Here is an 11,763-nt window from a genome sequence, read left to right as displayed (position 1 = left end):
AGGCATCGTCTTTGTGTGCGTCATCCCATTCTCTGTTGCTGGCTTGTCCTGTTTCCTTAAGGAGAGGCTGCTCTAAAGCCCTCCGAGGGGAAACGTGCAGTGCTGCTGGGCTGGGGCTCACTACTCGCAACACAGTTACAGGCATGCAACCCAGTTTCATGTCCTACTTGTACAAAATTTCTGCAAATGGTTTCTTGTGTGGAAATATTTTAGTACAGAGGGTGTGGAAGTTAATTTTCTGATATGCTGTTTTATGTTTCTCCCTCACCATCAGACCCTATGGACATGTTCATGATGGATTTGCATAATGGTTTCTGGAGATAATGATGGTGAACTGAAGTGAATGTCTCTCTGGGTGGGAGGAAACCTCTGCCTATTTCAGGTTCTGAGGAAGGGAATATCAAAAAGCACTCAACTGCTCCTTCCCTGATGCCATAGAAATAACCCTCTTGTTTATTCATTCAGGAGAGAGATAAAACATTCTCCTCCAGAAGGTGAGGCTGCGGCCCCTCCTGTGAGCCACAGGTGATGGTGGGGCTGGTTGCGACCTAGGGGCTTCTGCTGCCCAGCCCTGTTCTCCTCGCCTGCCCGCACGTCGCCGGGAAGTCCTGGTGCTGCCTTGCTGCTCTCGCAGCTTCTTTTCTCTTGAGCTGCTTTGCAGTGTGAAGGAGAAGGGAGGCAGGGAGGTAGCACCGGAGGGCTTTTGGTCAAGTGTAGAAGAGGTTGAGGAGGGGGTTTGTAATAGCACAAGTGAGAAATACCTTTGCCCTTTCAAGTCCAGGTGCTAAACTAGAGTGCAGGTGTGACAAACCATGCCTGACTTTTTCTGGCCCCAGGAAGGTGACTTCAAGGCATCTGAAAGAGTCTTGTTTCCAACACACGTCTCACAACCAAAGGTAGGAGCATCAGGAGCCATTTCATGCGTGCTCTCATAACTACAGTAACTGCTGTCTCAGCCTCGGGGTCTGGGGTGGGTGGGTGTGCAGGACTAGTGGCAGATCTGACCACTTCACAGAATCGTATAGGTTGGAAAAGACCTTTAAGATCATCGAGTCCAACCGTAAACCTAACACTACCAAGACCACCACTCTACCATGTCCGTACGCACCTCCTCCAAACATCTTTTAAATACCTCCAGGGATGGCGACTCAACCACTTCCCTGGGCAGCCTCTTCCAATGCTTGACAACCCTTTCAGTGAAGTAAAATTTCCTAATATCCAGTCTAAACCTCCCCTGGCGCAACTTGAGGCCATTTCCTCTTGTCCTATCACTACTTACGTGGCAGAAGAGACCGACCCCCACCTCTCTACAACCTCCTTTCAGGTAGTTGTAGAGAGCAATAAGGTCTCCCCTCAGCCTCCTTTTCTCCAGGCTAAACAACCCCAGTTCCCTCAGCCTCTCCTCATCAGACTTGTGCTCCAGACCCTTCACCAGCTTCATTGCCCTTCTCTGCACACGCTCCAGCACCTCAATGTCTCTCTTGTAGTGAGGGGCCCAAAATTGAACACAGGATTCGAGGTGCGGCCTCACCCGTGCTGAGTACAGGGGCACAATCACTTCCCTAGTCCTGCTGGCCATGCTATTTCTGATACAAGCCAGGATGCCATTGGCTTTCTTGGCCGCCTGGGCACACTGCTGGCTCATATTCAGGCGGCTGTCAACCAACACCCCCAGGTCCTTTTCTGCCTGGCAGCTTTCCAGCCACTCTTCCCCAAGCCTGTAGCGTTGCATGGGGTTGTTGTGGCCCAAGTGCAGGACTTGTTCCAAGGGGGGCAATAGGGCAGCCATGATACCTGGGTTCTGCTCCAAGCTCTGGCTCTGACTTCTAGTGGACTTGGATGATGCTGGGCACAGAGGGTTCCTGCTCTCCCTAAAGCAGGGATCGGCCAACCTGGGCTCCTGCTTGCTTAAAAGGCCTGGAGCTGCTTGGGTGGAAGTCTAGGGGCTGGCTGTCTAGGGATCAAATGTGGGAGAAAGTGGCCAAGGCACATGAGAAACTTGGGGGTTCACAAGGCTTCATAGCTCCCGTGGAGCCCAGCCCTGACCTCTTGCTTTTGATGGAAATCTATGGCTGAATTTCTGCAGTCATTTGGTTACACTTCATGATCAACGTCTGAAAGGGAGTGTCGGAGTGAGGGAGTGTCCTACTCCACTCCAGAGAGATGGCCTGAAATTCAAGGGTGAGAAAGGAATTGTTTACTTTCCATCAGTGAAATCCTGCTCGCTGTGCCAGAGCCAGGGCCCTCTCTCTGCTTTCTTCCCACCACATCTTGTACCTCCGCAATGGCAGCCCAGGTACTGAACTTCAGGACACCTTCAGCCTTTGGATGTCAGAGGGCAGGACATGTGTGTCCCTGGGTGCAAACCACTTCAATTTCTGTTTCAGCACCAGAGTTGCCCTGGGGTCAGCAGAAGGCTTATAGTTGAAAGCAGTTGAAAGCTCAGCCATGCAACCCCTGCCAGGGATGTGTGTAGTCTATGGGGCAGGAGGGGGAGTCTGAAGACAGTGGTTTCAGTCATTTCATTGGTTTAGGAATGTGGTTGTGAGCTTTCTGACTTAGGGCATGACATGTCTTTCATTTGCTCCGCAGAGATCGTGGAAATTTGGGGTCAGGTGTCTCATTACATTCAGCAGCAGTTGGCACCAGGCAAGGTGATCTTTATGCCCTGTTTCTCCCCTTACTCCGGTGGTTTTGGCAGCCTGACCCCTGCCAAAGTCATTAAATATAATTAGTCTTATCTTTCTTTTACTTCTGCAATGTTGGTTTTTTGCTTTAAAATGTAGTCTACAAGTGTGCCACAAATCAGATTTTTCTGTAAGCGTACAGGAAAAAACAAGTGCAGCTCTAGTTATATTCAAAAGATCAATGCTGTCAGAGTTTCTCTGTTCCCAACTGCCGGAGTGGAAAGACCACCCAACATACCACAATTGTTGGAAACCCCTTGCATCTCCTCTAGCTGAAGGGTGTTTGTGCTACTTTTATGTCAAATCCTTGTCCATGTTGCTTTTTCCTTTTCCACTTTTAGAGTGTCAGAATAGTGGGAAAGAATGATTGATTGCCTGTTCAGAGACCCGTATTTCAACTGTCCAATGTTGTCAGAAAAAATCTTAACCTTGGCTGTGCTCGAAGAATTATTCCCAGTAAGAAGACGGAGTAAAATCTTGTCTCCCTTTGAAACAGATGCGGGCTGATAATGCTGTCTAGGAATGGTCACTGACCCCAAAAGCGCTCTCATTTGCTCATAATTTCTTGGAATTTTGGAGTGGTCTGAGTAATTCTCAGGAGGAGTTCTTCTCTTTTGCTTCTTAATTGGAAATGTTTGACAGGGCATACTAAGTCTCTCAAGCCCTCAGTGCCTGCCCAGCGAGTGTGGGCAGAGTTACGATGGCCTCATCATGGCACTCAAGACCACCATTCTGTAGCGAGGCATTGCCTGAGGGCCCGAAGGCTGCTGAAGCTTGACTACAATTAGCGTCTTTGCTGTATTAAGTCTCTTTGCTCCTCTTGTGTTGCTTAATAGATTCTACACCAGCTTTCCCATTGGACTATGCCACCGTAGCCTTGGAGACATCAAATCCCTGTGACACTATGGAGCACTGCATAAATGAGACCCTGATGTATCTCTCTCTCACTGCATCTCAAACAGACTGAATAGTGATTTTGTTTTCCTGGACATGGGTGTCCTTTTTATCAGGCAAAAGAAAGCCAAAAGGAGCTTTTATGAAAAATTTCTTCTCAGCCTGGACGCAACAGGAAACTTTGAAGAAGTTCTTAGCAATGTAAGTCTTACTGTTTTGGCAATGCTGCTTACAGGATTTCAGACTGAATCTCAAAGGCCTGTTGAACTGGTGTCCCCTGGCATGCCGTCATTTGCCTCACCACTTGGCCTAGACATTATGTACAGTAATACAGGTGCTCTATAGACTTATTCTCTTGTCATCAATTGTCTCGATGACATGTAAGATCTGAAGAAGAGCTGTGTTGGGTCAAACCAAGGATTGATCCGGCCCAGTGTCCTGTCCCTGAAGGCTTAGGAAAGGGTAGAACCAGGCAGGGTAATGGTGGCACTTGCCATTACGCATAAGTGGGAAAGCAGTCAGTGCCTGGCTGAAGGATTTGCCCAAAGCCAGAGAAGGCGGCTGTACTTGCCTCCACTGGCTTCTCTGCTGGTCATGAGTTTGTCTCCTGCTTGAAGCTGTTGAGTGTCACCCTTGCAGAAAGCCTAGCATTGTTACTACCTAGGATCAGTTCTTAGCAGTGGTATCTGCTTGTTGTAAGGAGGGGCTATAGTTAAGAAGACAGAGCTTTGGTGGGGCAGCTGCTTCTTTTAGCAGTGGAAAGGTTTGCTGCCTTTCTTAGCAACATGGTTGTTGCCTTGGAATCATCTCGCCCATCTCTGTCACTGTTGCAGAGGAAGAAAGGGATGATGAATTGGGTCATTCCCCAGGGAGAAACTGGAGCTCCTGACATCCTTCCTAAACCTGACATCCTGTTTCCCAGGTAAGGCTATTTCTGTTGCCCTTGACTGATGACCCTCTTGGCTCACGTTGGGTAGCACTGCATTACTAGGATTTTTCTGCCTCTCTTGAGGTTATTTGAGAAAAAACTCATTCACAGGACACTCCACACTTATTCTTGCTTGGGTTGGAAGATGTACATCTTCACTTGAAGTAATAGAGAAGTGACTGCTTTTTATGTTGCCAGCCTGCCATCAGCCTGCAAAATCATCATCATTCATTAGACAGAATTTGTGGAGCATAGAGAAGAATATGGGCAACATCTTCAAGTTTCACCTGCTTTTTCCTCTTTCCTTTGAGTGAGACTACAAAAAGCCAGGGAAAACTACAGGAAAATTATTAAGAAATGTTCCTGTGCAGAGTTTCACGCAGAATTCTACATTCTACAGAACTATACATGATAGAAGATGGGATCCATACATCACGTGTTTGTGAAATTCCCATGCCTTTTGTGAGAATTAAGTGAAGAAACTGTATCTTAAATGCCCTCTTCCAGAGTATGGGAGAAGTAATTTCTTGGCAAACAGGAAGCCTGTTTGTAGGGGGATATGTCTTGAGTCTAACACTGCAAAGGAGCTCCATTCATGGCCCCAGTGATGGAGCTCCCTCTTTACAGATGCTATGATGTTAGTCAGGGAGGGTATGTACCCAAGTGAAGAGGAGGGTAAGATTAAAATTCAAAATGCTCTTTGCATATTGGAGAGCAAAAGGTCTCCAGGTACACTTGGGATAAGGGATGATAGATGGTCTCCAATTGGAGCAAGGAGGATTTGCATTAGACTCACTCATCCTTACTGTTAGGAAGTTGAGACCTTAGAAGATGTGGACAGAGCTCCGCCAGGCACTGGAGTCCGTTCCCATGTAACTGGGTTTCCTACTAAAGCCTTCAAGGCTGTTGAAGGCAATGGACTGCAGATTACGTGTAAGGTATCTCTGTGGCAGGATGGGGTCATTCATGAAAGCTGCAGAGGGAATGTGGTGTCCTTCATGCAAACTGGTGGTGTCCTTTCTGCAGCCTACAGTGTAACACTGAATGTGGAGAATTTGTTCTTAAATCACTCTGTGAAAGACCCACTAAATCCCCCAAGGAGAAGAAGCAGAGAGATTATTTTAAGAAGATTAACAGGAAAGGTAATGCGAGAGCAGACTCCTGAGAACATTGTGTGTGTTCTCTTTTTGTCCTTGTTGCTAGGTGCCTATAGCAAATGTTAGAGCCCTGTGTGGCATAGGGTACAGATCCACCTGTTGTGGATCTGCTCTCCCTTTCTGGTGAATCATAGGTGCAAACTGTTCTTTCCTTTTCTAAGTTGGTTTGTGCACCAGGGAGTAAACATTTAGGGAGATCCTTCAGGATGCTGAATACCAAATTCTGCTGATAGTGGTGGTGTTTCTCTCTCTCATGGAACCTATTTGTTTTCTTCTGAGGAGAATCATCATCTGGAGATGGCTGTAGAAAAGGTTCATCACCTGTGCCAAAAAGGAACTTCACTTTTCAATCTGGGAATTCCAGCCCTTTTGCTTCTTAACTGGTCATGAACTTCCCCGGAAGAATGTCTGTGGGTCGAATATATTAGAAACTTGAATTTGTGCAGGCAGGGTCAGTACAGAGATGCTAGACTCTCTGAAATAAAATTGCTCCTCCAAAAGACTCTGCTAGGTCTCTAGCATCTCCCAACCAACTTTTCACAACAGGGACTAGATAAAGTAGGGGAAAAAATAGTATCACCAGGAGTAATGCTGATTTGCAGGAACAAGTTGGATGAGTTCCAGTGTTCAAAAGGGCCTAAGAATAGGGCAGATGGGGAATTAATGGTCTTAGTTGTTTTTATGACCTGATTCAGCATGTCATTCTCATGCGAATCTTCACCAAGATACTGTTTCAAGAGAGGTGGCGTTTCATTCTCACAGGGGTTCTTCCAGCTCTTCCTTGCAGTGGCCCTGTGAAAGTAAGGGCAGTTGATTTGAAGGAAGGACCAAAGGAGAAAATAAAGAGAAGAAAGTCCTCAGGTGAGCCTCTTAAGGAAATGGTGGAGGGTAACACTGTACCTTTGTACTTGTGTGAGTGAGATGTTTCTTTTGGACACGATGTGTGTGAACTCTGGAAAATTATGAGTATGTGTCACAAGGAATTACAGGAGGATGTGTGTGTAGTAATCTTCTTTAAGACCCTTTAAGTCTGCTTCATTTTACTCCGGAGTCGTCTTCCAGTGCACAGATCTGTTTAGTAACTGAACGAAAAGAATTGTTGCAGAAGTAGAGGATTACCTTCTTACTTTCTTGATTTGAATGAACCTGCTCTTTTTGTCTTGAGAGCAATGTTCTCAGGGTCTAGCAATATTTTATGAGAGGGAAGAGAGGTCCAAATGCTCTCTGAACCAATTATTGAAGCAAAACCTAAAACCGAACCCCTTCCCGACAATTATACCAAAGCAATAGAGGTACACTCTATGAATTAGACTCGCTCCCAAGACCACTGGCATAAAACCAAAAGTCCTTTATCAGCTTCAGTGGCTGAGGAACAAAGCCTTTAAGGATTCCTTTATCAAGTAAAGTCAGCCTTCGGAACACATTCCTTTGATGCCTTTGAGACTGCTCAATGACATTTCCCGTGTTTACACCTCAGCCTAAAATGGACTCTTTCTGTGCCTGCGTTATAGCCGAGGACCCCACCAGAGAGACTCACAGGAAAGAAAGAGCGTGAGCTCAACCTGGGGGCCACGAGAGGAGAAAAACAGGAGAAGACAGATGAGACCCAGGAAAGCTGTATAAGAACTGCATCTGAAAAGTAAAATTACATGCCAGGTAACTTATGGACAAAGCTCCGAGTTGTTTCCCAGAAGCCATGTAACAGGCCCAAAACCCTCAGATACTTGGTTTCCTGCTCAACCAAGGACTTCCTTAAAGGCACATTTGTAGGCTGTTTGTGGAGAAGCAGCAAGGGTAGTTAGCAGAGGCCCAGGCTGAACTCCCTGGTCAGAATGGGTCGTCAGGATCATTCTGTGTGATCTGTCAAATCCTGCCGTAGGATATGGTAGTTTTGTTACGCAGATGGCAGATGCCTCACGTAGCTGACAATGTCAGAAGTGGTATCAGAAGAAGACAGAAGGACCAAATGGAAGCCAGAGTAAAAGCATTGTTAAGTTGTGGCATGGCATGGAAGGCAGCTGGTGGTCATTGCTCAGGTTCTCATGCTTTTAAGGAAGCATCTGCTTCGTGTGGAAGTAAAATAATTAACACTTCATAGGCCTTTGCAAGGCCTCATGAGTTAAGAAATATGTGTCAGCCTGACTTAGCAGCCTCACTGGGTCAGCATGATTTAATTAACAAAGGAGTGAATTATTTGTAAAAAAGAGGTACTGTCTAGAGCTTCCTTATCTGACTGTCTGGAGCATCCCTATATGAAGTAATCCATGCGTTGCTGCTCTTCGTTGAAATTTTCTATAGTCCTGCTTATCTGACATAGTTTGGTGAAGAATGAGTCATATAACCTAAAGGTATATAAGCTCTGTAAGGACCCCCTTACAGAGGGGGCTGTCACCCTGCTGCTCTGTCTTCTCTCCTGTCGCTGTACTAACAAACTGCTTCTGTTCTGACCTGGTCAAAACTGCATTCTGGTTATTCCATGACGCTGGTGGGATTGTTGTTATTTGGGCTTTAGGAAGCCAGACTAGACCATGTGGGTGGGATGGCTAAGTCTCTCCAGCACAAGCTTTGTGACTGCTCTTGCCCTGGCTCCAGTCTTCAAGGCTGTAAATGAATATATGTAATCATATGCATTTTAAATAATTCAGCAGAGTGTATTAAGAACTTCTGCTAGGGCTGTAGCTACTGTGGGTTCAGGAGGTGTTGTCTCTGAGCTTAGTGAATGGGGTACACGCTTGAGACCATCACTGTAAATTACCTTCCTCTTCTTTCCCACCTGGTGTGACTGAGCTTGCAGAACAGAAACTTGCAGAAGGAAGACTCCACCTCCCTTCAAATTGTATCAGAGAGCCATCTGCCAAAACCACTATGAAAGTAAGAACTCATTTATTTCCATGGGTTATTTGAATTGCCACGCTGTGCTTCTCAAGCATAAGTGTTTTTTCTTTCTACCTCACCCAGCTTCTGTTCCACATGGTTTTGTCCTGAGATACCAAAACAGTCTTTACTATTTCTTTGTGATGAGAAGGAAAACAAAAGCCTGATCACTATTGTTCAAAATAGAAGCCTAAAACTGAGCTATTCAATCCACTTTTTACACCATCTGGACTTCAGAAGTGAGGTTTGCAAATTTCTGGTTAGCTCTTTGTCCCAGGAGTCAGGAACTCTTGAGGGTGGCTCTTGAAACAAACTGGGAGTCCAGTCCCACTGCAGGAGAAAAGCTGTTAACACACTAACAGGCCACAACGCTCAGCACTGACACTGCCCTTCAAAGAACACAGAGCTCCCATCAACCGGGTTACTGGGCTGTGGGTGACCCATACACACAGTTTGAACGGGGTTTCAAAGGAGAATTTCTTTGTTCGCTGATCTGCAGAGTTCATGCCAAACTTACTTAGGATATACACATGTATGTGCTTTCAGAAGTAATGAGAATGAATGGGAGATCAGAAACTGTCCCAAAAGATTTTTTTTTTTTTTGTGAGGGATAATGAAGATGTATTGGTCTGCTTGCTAGAACAGAATTATTTCCTTGTTGAGGAATGGAATAAACCTCTAACTGTATTTTCCTGTTTCAGGATGAATAGTGGTTTAGTGTCTTTTCTCTGCATGTTTCAGATGAAAGGCAGTTCCCAGGGAAGGGATTAGACTTTGTACTATGTCTTCATCATTGAATGGCCAAATGCTTGTTCAATGTATCTATCTATATAGATATATATCTCCTAACACTACTTTTTCTCCCAACACAGTGGTTTAAAATGAGAAAACAGGATTATATAGAAGTAGTTAACAAATAAGCCTAAGGAGAAACAAAAAGATACCATGCACACATCAATCTATCCTGCCTTTTACATATTATCTATTGGTTTGTGGTTTTTTTTCCCCTGCACAATAAAAAATCCTTCCCCCGGGTACTTCCAGACATGTAATGCCTGTAATAGTAACAACCTATATGTAGTATAAATTATTTTGTAAAGGTCCTCCTACATCTAGACTATTTTTCCTTTGTACTGTTGCCAGTTTCTTGCTACTAAAAGGTTAAGTCCCTTGACTGGAAAACCCCTTAAAACAAAAAAAGACTGTCTACTGATCATCAGGCTTTGAGGTTGAACATGCCCTGCCACGGCAGACTCATAACCAGGAGAGCAATAGACTTATTTCCCTCCATCTCGGGACATTTCCCCAATGATTTTTTTTTTCCCCAAGTCAACATGAATTGTTAGCCAGTTTGTTTTCAGGAGGGCCTTATCTGTTTCTAGGTCTGCCCTCACCTCCGCACCACACCCAGAGGCAAATTAAAAAATACAAGCAGCAACAAGTGCATATACTGCTAATGGATTATGCTGAAACAGATGCAAAATCCATGAAAAGTAGTCAAAATGCTAATTATGCAGATGGGTTTTGTTTGGTTTTTAACGAGAGTTACAATAATGAAATGAACCAAATATTTTCCTGGCATGCAGATCCTCTCCGGTGCTGACAGCTAGGCATTCTCAGCTGAGCCTGAAGCCTTCCCTGCAGCACTTGTAGGAGTACATTTCTTGACTTTCAGCCATGGAACCAGAGCTGCCCAACGTAATCAACAGTGAAGAAAACCCAGGAGAGCATGAAATACACCAAAGAAAACATGCACTCCTACATACACTAGGAAGGGCAAATTCAATCCGTTTTTGCATGAAATTCTTTGGCTTAAAATTAGAAGCCTCAAGCAGAACCTGATTTAAAATTACATTGTGGTAAAGTTGGTTTTTTTTTTTTTTTTTTTTTTTTTATTCAGTCACCACCAGATGGAGTAAAACCTCAGCAAACAGGATCTTAATCTCTGAGGAAGAGAGGCCCTTCTCACTGAACCACTGATTTAACAATCAGGACCCTGTTTTCTACTTTCAGCTGTGCTACAGACTTTCTTGCTGACTCTGGGAAAAGTCTCTGCCTAAAAATTAGGATTGTAGTCCAAGACAATCATTTAGCCAATTTTTAAGTCTCTGAAAGTTGGTGGAGAAAGACAAGGACTTCCAAGTACCTCTTCTCTCCAGCTTAATTTTTTTATGAGGAGATGAACAATGCATCTCTTCAGAGAGATACTCAGTGTGCAATAGGTGAAGGAAACAGCAACTTTCCAACTTTATTGTATTCTTCACGCAGAGTTCATACAGAACAGACAGCTGTAATGCTTGCAGCCTCCTGAAACAGTTTCCTGGCTGTACTGCAGCTATCAATCAGGAGAACTGGAGCCTGGCAAAGCCTGACTTTACCCCTCCCTCATCTGCCTTTTGCTGAGATGGGAAACAGAAGGAGTTGATTACAGAATTTGTCAAAGGACAGTACTACAGGTGGCTTGCAGACAATGGGGAAGAACACATGTTCATGGCTTTCAGGATATTTTTGGCACATTTCTCCAATACTAGGGTCAAACCACACTTTTGCTGAAGAACTTAGGCACTAGGGCTCTTAAGTTATGTAGGTGAGCACAGTTTCAGCTTACACAAAGGTATATATTAAAAGGTTAGAGGTTTTGGAGAATATTAAACTTTTCTTCTTTAAATTCTTTTGCAATGATTATAACTACTAGCTGTGTATCTTCCAGAAGATGCACAATAAAAATAATTTGATTTGTCCCTCTTTTTAGTGTAGAACTAGGCAACTCTAGGAAGAAAACACCCCAATGGAATAAATATACAACTTTTATGTTCACTTGAGCTTTATGTGTCTGAATGTTGAAAAGGAGAGTTTTCTTCCCTTGTGGTGTATATTCAAGATATTATTAATCCTAAAAGCAGATGGGGCTGACTGTTGTAAAGGAGAATTTTTTCTTCCCTGGGGCTGTTCCAGCTCTACTTTTGCAAGTTCACATTCTCTAGTTCTTCCTTTCAGTAACACCTTGAATCTGATTTCAGCTCCATCCACATTTCTCAGGGCAAACCTGCTGGAACATTTGTCTGTATTTTAAGAGAACAGTCTTCAGCCCATTCATAAGTTAATACAAAAGTTAAAGCTGACCCTAATTGTGTTAGGCCTCTCTAGTCAAGCACCACCCTTCCTTTCCTTCCTCTCAGAAACAGAGCAGCTCATTTGTCAGAACATACCACTTACATACCAA

This window comes from Mycteria americana, chromosome 1 (genome assembly GCF_035582795.1).
Source record: "Mycteria americana isolate JAX WOST 10 ecotype Jacksonville Zoo and Gardens chromosome 1, USCA_MyAme_1.0, whole genome shotgun sequence".
NCBI lineage: Eukaryota > Metazoa > Chordata > Aves > Ciconiiformes > Ciconiidae > Mycteria > Mycteria americana.
The sequence above is the reverse complement of the archived record's forward strand: the minus strand, read 5'-3'. Positions refer to the sequence as shown.